At 35.8% G+C, this 10748-nt stretch overlaps 1 long non-coding RNA gene across 1 annotated transcript; it reads right to left on the minus strand.

Moving 5' to 3' along the window:
* Positions 1–446: 446 nt before the first annotated feature.
* On the minus strand, positions 447–9863 carry LOC134536995 (uncharacterized). The gene is made up of 2 exons (XR_010075907.1): positions 9715–9863; positions 447–605 (listed from the first exon to the last, which is right to left on the minus strand). It is a non-coding gene; the product is annotated as an uncharacterized LOC134536995 (long non-coding RNA).
* Positions 9864–10748: the final 885 nt, after the last annotated feature.

The raw sequence follows: 10748 nt of genomic DNA on the forward strand, positions 1-10748 counted from the left end.
CATTACAAATGTGTATAAAATATCATAAATTTAACCACATAATACACCATCCTAATGTTTTAAAATGAGCTACAAAATTTTTTAAGGTTATTTTGGATTTTGTGATGTGGAAAGCATGACCTACTCTACAATAGTATGGGTGTTAGCTCCAGGTTCTACCATATTCCTCCTGCCAGTCATCATTTTGCTAACTCTCTATCCCTTCCTCAATTAATTTTACATTGCTGGCCGAAAACAAAGAGACTTATAGAGTCTGGCATAACTAAGCATCATCAAGCACCCAAAATTGTGATCAAAAATACTTTTTCATCTGTTACATATCATATCATCCTGGCTGGGATTAAAATCCAATAGTAACAGTTCAAAACAACACTAACAAAATTAGCACTGTTGATAGTAAGCAAACGTGCCTGTTTTTTCAGATTAGGTTCCATTCAAAGGAAATATTTATGAAAATAACATGAAAACTTTATTATTGTTGAAACACTAATACATTAAATTTAACAAATTCTATTTCGAACTGGTGGGCGATGGTTGCTCTGCCCGCCTAGTTAAAGGCAAATCGCTGAAGTTCCACTTGATACATGTTACTGGTTGTTCCCTCCCTAGAATGCAACAGCTGATCAGTATTAGGTGGAAGAGTTATCTGAAAATTACATTATGTTACTAAAAATCTCTAGGGGTTCAAAAACATAAAACCCAAATGATTCTTCTGTTGCATGGATGCAAACAGAACACTTGGCACAACACTGTTTAAATGAGAAACAAAACCTTTTTAACAGGCAGTTACAGATTCTAACAAATAACTTATCCTTAATCTTCACCCAATGTTTCCAGTTTTCTTCCAGAACATAATTCTGCAACACATTAAGAGTTCAGAAAAGGGAAGCTAGCTGGGTAAAGGAGAAATGGAGGAGAATAGGATAAAAAAAGATAGTGTATGGTCTGCCACAACTATGAAGAAAATGGGTTCAGAGAGTGTCAATCAAAAGGTAGATAGGTTCGTTAGAATGTATCAGATGCTGAGTAGGGTGGGAGGGTGGGAAAAGCTGGGACATAAGGCAGTGAGAGGGAAATCTAGACGCAGGAAAGTTTTCCGAGAGCAGAAGAATTGAAAGTGGTAAATAATGATACTGTGTTAGCAAGGAGGATGGTAAGACGAACATAAAGTTGACTTATGCTACCATGCTTATGCCAAAGAGCAGCATGATTAATTAACAATCAAATGATAAATGAAAAATGTTTAAACCAAATACATAATAATTTATTTAAGTTTTCATGCTTATCTGTAACATTCAGTTGAGATGCTAACATACAAGACTTATTTGTTTTCACTTTACATAAATATTAAGTTAAGTGGTTACCATAGTTTCATCCATGACGGCCAAAGGAATTTAAATGTCAGTTTTTAGTAAAAGTCCCTTCTGCTAAATGTGTGAAAAAGAAAATTTTAAAGTTATTTTTGTTTGTTTATCTAAGCTGCTATTCTAGACAACCAATTTCTTACCTCAAGTGTTTGTGCGGCATATTCAGTGATCAACAATTCATGCTGAAAAATAATTCACCAGCTAGTTGTGCTTTGTAGTTGTCAGATGTACCTGCTCTCCACATAATTGTTGTCTCAAAATCACAGTTTACTACGAAAGTGATATAGGTTTTTTTTTTTTTTTTTGCAGTTTCTGAGAAGATGAATATATATTCATATATATATATATATGTATATATATATATATATATATATATATATATATATATATATTCCTAAGAAATTATTCCATCCATTTCTTAATTTAAATCCCCCACTTAGTAAACTAGTATGATCTTTTTGCAGGTGGCTCTACACTAGGCGTGTTTAGCTATAAAAAAAAGGTTAACAAATTGTAAACTATGATGGAAAACAGAGTATACATACAAAATAGTATAAGTAAAGAGTATAAGCATTTGTAAAAACTGGTATAATAACTAAGCTAACATGTTGGTTAGATAAAGTCAGCTAAATTAATGAAACTATGTACTAATTTATTTATGTTTTCAATATGCTTTAATAATGAGCAAACTTAACCTAACCAACTTTTCACTTACATTACTTTATTTTTTCATCTCCCAGAAACTATTATTTTGCAGAATTATGATAGCTATGTTTTAAAAAAAAATCCAAAATTGTGTCTATGTTTAGGTTATACCAGCTACATAAAAACATATTGTACAATCATTACAATACGTATTTGGTGAGAAATTACCAATTTTATAAATGTAGGTAACTTAACCAACCTAACTGTCCTTACTATTTTAGAGCATTTTAATGTAGCTAACCTAACCTAGCCTAACTAACTATTTTCACAATCTAATTTTTTTATATACTTCACAAAACCACTTGTTAAAACTGTAAACTATATGAATTATCACAAATCTCGTTACAAGAATTATGCAAAACCATATCAAAGAGAAAAAAAAATTGTATACATATTAATTAATGATCTATTTTCCTTCATAAAAGAGGCTCATATTCAGGATTACCTTAAATACATTTCTCAAAAAACTACAATCTTATCAGCATTTGCAAGTGTGACAGTAAAAATTAAAGTTTCTCATCATCTATAAAAATAATGGTTAATAATAATACAAGTTAACTAACTCACAATGTCCAAAATAAGATTTTTTTCCCCACCATTAATATATTTAAAAAAATACACAAATATATATTTGGGCTAATTCTAATACGTATCAATTTGCTGAATTTACAAAGTGTTAAATATCACCAAGTGGTTGTCAGTTCATTACACTTAACTTCATCTCAAGTCACTTAAAACTAATATTGGATAACAACCTTACCTGTAGAGTTAAAACAAGGTTAATGATGCTGGAATTAACTGCAAAACGATGAGCTAACACAACCAGGTCTTAAAACAAGCACTTTCTCTCATAGGAAAAGGTTGCCGTCGCCCGGGGTCTCGTGCTCGAGACCGGGCGTGTGTCCTAGTAGATATGTGGCTTTTAGGTGTTTTTCCGGGTGGGCGCCAGGCTAGCTGCTCTAACCATGATGTGGGTGTGGGTGTTTCGCCTCTTGCGTCGGCAGTACTTACTACAAATAATGTACACAGGTATTCTGAGACGTCTTTTAATTGCGTAGTGCGCACTGATTGGGCATAGCCTGCACTGTACGAATGTTTGCAATTACATACGAAGTTACACGATACCTTACAAAGGAAGTTACACGACACATTACACCGTAAAACTACGTGGGTTGAAAAGCACTGCTTCCTATGTGATACCCTAACGCCAGTCTCGGTTGGGGCGGCGATTGGAGGCGGCAAATCCTGTAAATTACAAGCCAAGCGGAGGCCGGGCTCACCTGTGTGAGCCGCAGTCCGAATTAAATTTAGCGAACAAGTCTGGGTAAATATGTAGTTGGGCGGTATTTGCGAAAAAAAAAAAAAATTTTAAAAATCCGAAAATACCTTTATTTTATGCTCTTCAACATCCTCTTTTCATTAAAAGTGGCGGAGGTAAGAAATTCCAAATACTTTAGGAGATATTGAATTTTTAAATTTCATCATATGTAGTTGAGCGGTATTTGCGAAAAAAAATGTTAAAAATCCGAAAATACCTTTATTATATGCTCTTCAACTTCCTCTTTTCATTAAAAGCGGAGGAGATAAGAAATTCCAAATACTTTAGGAGATATCGAATTTTTAAATTTCATCACAATACCAGTGCCGTGATGTGGCGGTTAACATTGTTTCTTGTTTACGTACGAGGTACGAGTATCTACTTTTTTTATTGGATAATGATGTCGCGTGATTGTTCGTGATAGGCCAGAATTCAAACGAACCAATACGTGATTATTTAGTTCATTTATTGTTTAAAACGGTGTTTAATTACCGCCTCCAATTTAGGTGAGTTTTTAACGTTTCTAATTTTAAAGTCTTATTTGTGTTTTTGATATTGTTGCGCAAGTAATAAGTAACAAAAAAAAATTTACGTGAGTTGTTACTGTGCATCCTTTGTTACGGGTTTGTTAGGTAAGGTCAGTTACATTATAAATAATTTAAAACTAAAGAATAATTCAAATTAATTCACATTATTTTTAATGTCGGCTTAGTTTGAAAGTATTAATAATGTAACTGACCTGACCTAATCAACCATTTTATTAATTACGCATTGACGATTCACGTATTCACGAACACACGGCAAAATAACAAAAATGGCATCGCTCGAATGGTTTCACAGGTCTTGTATTGCAAAATTAAAAAAATCGATATCTCCTAAAGTATATCGAATTTTTTATCTCCGCCGCTTTTAATGAAAAGAGGAAGTTGAAGAGCATATAATAAAGGTATTTTCGGATTTTTAACATTTTTTTTTCGCAAATACCGCTCAACTACATATGATGAAATTTAAAAATTCGATATCTCCTAAAGTATTTGGAATTTCTTACCTCCGCCACTTTTAATGAAAAGAGGATGTTGAAGAGCATAAAATAAAGGTATTTTCGGATTTTTAACATTTTTTTTTGCAAATACCGCCCAACTACATATTTACCCAAGTCTGTTACGCGGTTGATATCGGCACTCGTGTACCTGACACATTAAATAAAGTTCAGAGTCCTCGGGAGTCAGTCTGTGCCGTGAAGTGACTACACTGTGGGTCTAAGTCATACGTAAGCGAGACATTAAGCGGCCGGGTTAAGCCCTGCACCGTAAAAGGACTCAGGGGGTAGTTAAGAAAAAGGGTTAGGACGATGAGTTAATAGTTACCGGAATGAACAGTTCAGTGAAGACAAAAATGTAGCTCCCCGTAGAACACTAGGTCCACCCCGGTTCGCGAGTCGCGTGGTACTGGCATCTGGCCCTGGCGCGAGGGAGGGTGTGAGCGCTCTCTCGCGCCATGGTTCCTAAAGTGCCGTTATTCATAAAATATGAAACATGAGTAAGTTATGATTGTACACAAATTCTATTAATAATTAGTTATAGGCAAATTAGGCGACAGAAGGCCTATAATAATTATGCTAATGAAATTTACGTAAAATTATGTTTGAAAATCCAAAGTCACGCTAGAGACTGTTCGTCACTTGTTGACTACTCTAGTGGCTTACACATAAAAACGTGGAGGCCTAATTTGGTAGACAAAACAATACACTTGATTAAGGCAGAAGGCCGCAAGGGGGACACTCACGCTCATAGATTAACACGTTCCCGCGGGCTTGCCTGACTCAGGTTGGTTTGGCTAGGGGTGCGTTCCGTCAGCGGGGTCAGATGCTGGCGGTTGCAGGTCGGGCATAAGGCAGCCTTCGGCCAGACGACGTCAAGGTCATAACTGAGCAACAAGTAATGAGCGGAGCACTTTTTTTTTAAATACAGGGAGAGGGTAGGGGGGATATTACTGCCATGAGAGGTTGTAAGTAAATGGGATTATGATCACTTCCCCAAGTTATCATCCAAAACAGTCCAAGTCAACTCCCCAGCTATATCAGATGATAGAGTTAAATAGATGGCTGTAGACCGCTGTGCATTAAGTACCTAAACAGGTATGACGTTTATCATTTGATATCACATATTGCGAGATATTAATAAAATCCAATAGTTGTTTTCCAGCAGCATCACTATAGTAATTCCCCCAACTAATGCGATGGCAGTTAAAATCCCCAAAAATGATTAGCCGGGTCCGAAAGTCGTCAAAAAAGGCGTCGTAAGTATCGGCATGTAGATTGGTATTGGGATGGACATACAGTTAAACCATGGTCTACACACAATGTAAATTATGTATCAATATAGCAACGGCATCAATATTATCAGCTTCCGGCGGATAGTGTACATCAGTCGTCTTGACACTGTACTTCTCATGAATGTAAATAGCCCTACCCTGGTCCACACTATCAGATTTGTACAGGACATAACCCAGAAACCTAATTGTATAATTTAGAGGAAGTCGTGTTTCACAAAACATGATTATATCTACAGTATGTTGTCGTAGTATAGTTCAAGGGGAAATCAATTATACACCAGAGATCTGGCATTCCATTGAATTATTGATACACAGGAAGGAAGCGGTATCGGCGGAACGGAATTTAATTTTGAGAAGACCCTCCAGCAGTGTTTCTTTATAGACTAAAAATGTGTGACCAGACTTCGCCGTACTAACCAATCCTTGTATCATGTCAACATATTGTTTAGTTGAGCCTGCTTGTCAGTGTTGTCAGATTTAGAGGAGACCAGGTCCGGTGGTAAGTCATTCGTTGGTGCCGTACAATGAAAAGTAACGGGTTGCGCGATGTCTGGCACATCAGGGCGAAATAGTGCATAATACTCATGTACCATTGGTGTTAGCATAAAGTGGGATAACAGGAGGTATAGCTTTGTAACATACTATATATCTGTCCGATCGAATGTGCGAGGGGGCATGTGATACTGGGTGGTGTATGACCTGTGCATGTCGGTGTGTATTTGGGGGTTAGGGTATGTTCACACGGTCGGTGCTATGCCTTGAGGGGTGTTCGTCACCTGCAGGTCCTGGCCAGTATGCACGGCCGTCACTGTCAGCTTTGCTTCCGCATAGGCTAAGGTATGGTGTGTCATAACTCTCTTAATTTCCCTCTCCTGCTCCCAAACAGGACACAACTTCCTGTCTAAGACAAAAGTGATTGCCTTTACAATTTACACCTTGCAGGGCATTAGCGGTAGGACATGGCTGTCATGGGCGTTCAAACATGTAGCACATCATCGATAGCTGGTCCTACAAGTTTTGGCAGCGTGCTCAAATCAATAGCATGAATAACAGATAGTAATACTTTGTACTTTAGGGTTAACATTAAAAATTTCTTTAGATATTAGTATTTCTATTGGCAAGGATTGATCTTCAAAAGTGAGAGTGACCAGTTTAATGGGCACCCTCTCATCCTGATCCTCCCTCTGAATGTGTTTGGTCATACGTTCGGCAGCTATAAGTTTGTGCGTAGCACATTCATAACCCTCCATAACTTCTTCCATACTGACATCCAAAGGGATGCCATATATAATACCCTGCTTTTGTACACGAGTCCCTGGTTAAACCTGTATGATGGTTCACACGCTATATTTATTTTTTATCAATAGTACAGACATGAATGAAGGACGCTAATTACCTGCTATATTGGAGAAAGGTCTCAATGTAGGTTAAAAATAATAACCTACTGTAAATATTTACTTGGGCGGTATTTCCGAAAAAAAATGTTAAAAATCCGAAAATACCTTTATTTTATGCTCTTCAACTTCCTCTTTTCATTAAAAGTGGCGGAGGTAAGAAATTCCAAATACGTTAGGAGATATCGAATTTTTAAATTTCATCATTAGAGTTGAGCGGTATTTGCAAAAAAAAAATGTTAAAAATCCGAAAATACCTTTATGATATGCTCTTCAACTTCCTCTTTTCATTAAAAGCGGCGGAGATAAGAAATTCCAAATACTTTAGGAGATATCGAATTTTTTAATTTTGCAATACAAGACCTGTGGAACCATTCGAGCGGCGCCATTTTTGTTATTTTGCAGTGTGTTCGTGAGACGTGAATACGTGAATCGTGAATGCGTAATTAATAAAATGGTTGATTAGGTCAGGTCAGTTACATTATTAATACTTTCAAACTAAGCCGACATTAAAAATTATTTTGTGAATTAATTTTAATGGCTGTTTAGTTTTAAAATATTTATAATGTAACTGACCTGACCAAACAAACCCGGACAAAGGGTGAACAGTAAACTAAAATGGTCGATTAGGTCAGGTCAGTTACATTATAAATACTTTCAAACTAAGGTGATATTAAAAATAATGTGAATTAATTTTAATTATTCCTTAGTTTTAAATTATTTATAATGTAACTGACCTTACCTAACAAACCCGTAACAAAGGATGTACAGTAACAACTGAGGTAAATTTTTTTGTTACTTATTACTTGCGCAACAATATCAAAATAACAAATAAGACTTTAAAATTAGAAACGTTAAAAACTCACCTAAGTTGGAGGTGGTAATTAAACACCGTTTTAAACAATAATTGAACTAAATAATCACGTATTAGTTAATTTGAATTCTGGCCTATCACGAACAATCACGTGACATCATTATCCAATAAAAAAAAATACTCGTACGTAAACAAGAAACAATGGTCCACGCACGCCACAGGAATGCGCTGGTTTTGTGCTGAAATTTAAAAATTCGATATCTCCTAAAGTATTTGGAATTTCTAATCTCCGCCGCTTTTAATGAAAAGAGGAAGTTGAAGAGCATATAATAAAGGTATTTTCGGATTTTTAACATTTTTTTTCGCAAATACCGCTCAACTACATATGAAGAAATTTAAAAATTCGATATCTCCTAAAGTATTTGGAATTTCTAATCTCCGCCGCTTTTAATGAAAAGAGGAAGTTGAAGAGCATTATATAAAGGTATTTTCGGATTTTTAACATTTTTTTTCGGAAATACCGCCCAAGTAAATATTTACCTAACCTACGTGACAGACACCATAAAAATCAAATAAAAATCATAAAAAACATAAAAATCACCAGGATGCTAGTGTTGAGGTGTAGTAGACGTGATGCATCCGAGTCGAGGAAATTGTTAGCTGCTTAAGCAGTACTAAAATGAATCTTCAGTCGTTTAGGTCCCGCTTGTTGTATGTGGGTGAAGTGTCGGTATGATGTAATCTCTTGCCAATCGCAATAGGATACAGGTTCCCTATGTTCTCATCAGTTCATACTATTTACCACGTTGACTCAATCCATGATGATCTGCCCCATTCATCGTTTAGTTCAAGGCATGTACTCACTCCATCTTCACGTCATATTGACTTATTCATTCGCGTATCCAATTCTCTAACACCTGAATTGGTCATCAGCTTATTGTCCGTTGGGTAACCTAAGATTCACTGACATGGGACGACATTCTGTTCGGGTGGAGTCGTGCATCTTCAATTTTTTTTTTTAAGTTTACCACGAATAGATAATAAACAACAGACAACAGTTGGGTAAGCAGAAAATTTGTATTCTGTCCATTGTTGTAGAATATTCATAAATTGTGGGATTTTACTGCCAATTTAAGGTCTGAGATTTAAGTTCCTCCTTAATGCAAGTTAAACATTTTAATATTGCCCTGTATCGTCAGATATACCTACAATATTAATGCCAATGTTTTGCACTACTCTTGATTAAAGTAAATAAAGTTTATGACTACTCTATAACGCGATACCGGACAATTTGTAATGTACCTACTTAACCTAATCAATCACCCCTGCTACAGTAGTTTTTTTTTAATGTAGCTGATCTAACCTAACCAACCATTCACTTTGTTTTCAATATCTGAACGAGTGCAATCCTAACTTAGGAAATAAACCTGAACTACAAATGTATGGTATTGCATCAAGGGCGCCCATTTGAAAGTTTGTTGGGGGGGGGGGGAGGGTGGCAGACTATATATGATAGTTCGTAAGGGGAGGGGACAGACCTTCAAAAATATCCAAAAAGTGTCAAAAATTACTCAAATTTGGCAAAAATCCTCAAAAACATCTCATTTTATTCCTTTTCCTGAAAGATTTGGGGGGGGGGGGAACACGGCCCTTGTATCGCATTCTAGAGATGAGCCCCATAAAAATCTAAAGATAAATTTTTTTTCCAGCTCATACTACACAAAGTACATCATAATATAACCTATAATCAAATCACACATTTCAAACATAAATATTTATTACCTGCTATGACATGCACGGTACTGTCTCTTATAGAAAAGGAATATCCTTCATTCTTCAACCAATCCAAAAAATTATAATTTGTATCGGTATCCACGTATCCGGATATTTGCTGTTCGCTTTCATTTAAAACGCAATTTTGTAACTTACCGCCGACTGCGCCGACATTGTTAAACTAAAAACCCATAGAGTAAATAAAGTACTTTTCGCGCACGTCTGTTCGTATGTGTTCGTGCATCTTCGGAACTTTTTTATATTTTTTTATGTGTCGTTCCATGTCAGTTATATGTCATGATAATGATGTACATGCTCGAAAGTCTACAATTGCGATGTCCAATATCCGAATCTATTGATTTCTAAAGTAGTCACTAGAGCGCCAAATAATGGTTTTTAGATTGTTTTTATTTATTATTTTCATTTTGTAAATGTATACGCAGCTACATTTTGAATATTTAGTTAACTTCTGAAAATTGGGGGAGTTCAATAATATTTATTAATTTTTTTAAAGCAAAAGTAAATGCTAATTAATGTAAGTTATTTTGCATCACTTTTTTAAACGAGAATCGATAATTCAAATATCGTGAGTGTTCGTCTGTTGTTCTATGCTACGAAAGAACATAGATTGGGTCATGAAGGTTAAGTTGGCCAATGTATCGGATCAGGGAGATTTATACCATTGCCCACTCAAGTGAAGTCAAAGGGTGGAGTAGGAAAATCAGTGATCAGTGTCCGTCGGACACAGTTTAGAATATTGCAATTATATACATGCCCAGACACTCCATAGACATAAAGCAAATACTTTAGTAGTAAATTATAGGAAACTTAGGCCAATTAACATGGTAAAGATGAAGTTAATAACTTCGAGCATAATTATATAAAGATTAAATATCTAAAATGTTATTGATATCGTACCACCTAAGGTCATTAAGCCCGATCCCCAACCCACTAATATCCATACCCACTAGTTGCACACCCTTGAAACACATCCTCGCAAGGCCCATGAGGGCTCAATGATTCTCCCCACCCCCCTAATGAAC

Source organism: Bacillus rossius, chromosome 11 (assembly GCF_032445375.1).
Source record: "Bacillus rossius redtenbacheri isolate Brsri chromosome 11, Brsri_v3, whole genome shotgun sequence".
NCBI classification, from domain to species: Eukaryota; Metazoa; Arthropoda; class Insecta; order Phasmatodea; family Bacillidae; genus Bacillus; species Bacillus rossius.